We start from the raw sequence: 2,377 nt of genomic DNA, 5'->3' as shown, positions 1-2,377 counted from the left end.
AAATGGGCAACTTAGAATTAAGATAAGGGTTTGGGTTGTTTCTGTTTTGGTTTGGTTTTTTTTTCTTTTAATTACAATTAATTAGCTGCCTTTCCAAATTCCGTATTATGGCACTTCTGTGATTCATGGATGACTCTATTGTCAAGTTGTGAATTCTGGTTGTGCTTACAAAAAAATGCTGCACCATGGAAGACCGTTGTCAGTTTGGAAATTCACCACAGGGTATGAAGTCTGTAAGTATACCACTCATGTAGCTCCAATGCAGTGTAGTTACCCATTGTGACTGTACCCTGACTGGAAACAGGTATGTTGAACAGGCTGGCAGTGTTTCAAAAAGCAATTCTAGTTGGCCTGCAAGGACCTAGTGAAAACAGAGGGAAAAACCATCGGCATCAGAACAAAGCAAGTAGGTATAGGGAAATACAAACTCAAGAGACTGAAATAAAGAAGATTAAGGTATAAATGAGCTTTTGTAACAGAGCTCGCAAAGGTCTAGATTGTATGAGCTGAAATTATTTAGTGATAATTGAGGAAATTTCTATGGTTCAAAAATCAACATAAGAATCCAGGAGAAATCTGGGAATACCCAGAGCTTCTAGATTCTGATTATCAGAGAATTCTTGAGAATACTGAGGGAGAATGTGCAAAATAGTGCATGTAGATGTTATTTTTGCTTGAATCTAAGTGCTTCTCACACAACTTGATAAAGAACAATGACATTTTAGAACTTTATGCACAGCTGATAGGGATGTTTCAAAGTCTAACTTCTGTAAACTAAGGGCATATAGGATTAAACATTTGGATTCCCTTTGGACAAGGCTGTTGATTGTCCAACAGGGTCAGCTTGACCAGATGTGTGTGTCTATATTACTATTTGCTGTCTATATTACGATTTGTTGTTATAGTGTTTATATAACCCTGTACACTAGAGGATTTTACAATTGCAGACAACCAGAAAATAATGGCTTATGATTAAGACTTTGTATACTCCAGTGTACAAAAATTCAACAAAACAACAATAGTATGAAATGGAGCACTGGTCAGCAAAACTTCTAGAGACTTTCATATTACCTCAGTTTCTTTCTAATGTTGTCATGGGCTAAATTCAGAGAAAATGCTTAGGAGTTACATTTCCTACTGACCATCTGAATCAAGGTTTGGCTTCAGTTACTTTCAGTTTTAATAAAGGATTATCTTGACATAATTTACAAGAATGTGGATGCTAGGAAAAAACATGTGTCTATAGGATTACAAAGCACAGAGTTCACTAATCAAGAGAAAGGTAAAAAAATTACTATATTTTGGTCAGAATGATTGACAATTCACTGTTAGAAACTACTGCCTTGTTAAAACAAAGCTAGTACAGCAATGGATAAAGGCAGTGCTGGAAGAGTTTTGTGGATAAATGCTGTTGCTCCTCAGTATTTAAAGTTTGCATCTTAAATAATTATGAAAAGATATATGGATATAAATCCCTTATTTTTTTTTATCATGAAGATTACTGACAGACTACTTGTTAGTTAAATACAGATGAGAACTGACCTAGCACTTTCATACTTGAAGTGGTTCTGGATGCTGTGGAGTGAGTCAGACCTCACTGAAGCTGATGAATATAGCAGTTGCTCTTTATTTGTAACAGATTAAATTAGATAGGAATTCTCACCCAAAACACACCTCCTAGGCAAGGCTGATCAGAGCTCAACGGCATGTTTCTGACTACAAAATACAGATGTGCTTTTCTTTATGGATCAGCATGTCTCAGTATGTAAGATAGATGCAACTAAAAACTCTGTAGAAGAAGCGGAGAATGGTCATGATGAACTGGCAAGACACTTACAGAGAGATTGTTATAGAAAGCGGAGTGAGGAGCCCAGTGACGTGCTCACTTGAAAAAAGCATTGGCATATTTTCCATTTGTGTCTCTAAGATTTTTTTGTAAACAAAGAAAAGTGTGTAGGAGAAATACATACCTGAATTTCTTCTCAGCAGGCAAACAGGAACAACCTGAAAAATGGTTATGCCTGAGCTCAAATAAAGACTAATAGGTACAAAAGGAGAAGCCTAAAGATGAGGGGGACTTCTCCACACTCACTCCCAATGACGGAGAAGTGCTTTCCAAAATAATTTCCTTCACCAGGATCCATTTCTCACAGCACGGATGCAGCAGCACTTGCAATTCATTGTTCTAGACAATGAACTGAATATACAGAGACAAGTGAGAGAAAGCCATTTAATACTAACTATGCATAGATACGCATTAATTTTATTCATTGTTCTTCACTATTTCTTTAAAAGCTCACTAAACGTTACTCTTTTTTTACGGTGTTTAATCGACCTTTTCCGAGAGACGCCGGCCGTTCCCCTCCGGGCGCGGCGC

This window comes from Cariama cristata, unplaced genomic scaffold, assembly GCF_000690535.1.
Source record: "Cariama cristata isolate BGI_N322 unplaced genomic scaffold, ASM69053v1 scaffold24201, whole genome shotgun sequence".
NCBI classification, from domain to species: Eukaryota; Metazoa; Chordata; class Aves; order Cariamiformes; family Cariamidae; genus Cariama; species Cariama cristata.
Note: the sequence above shows the minus strand (reverse complement) of the source record.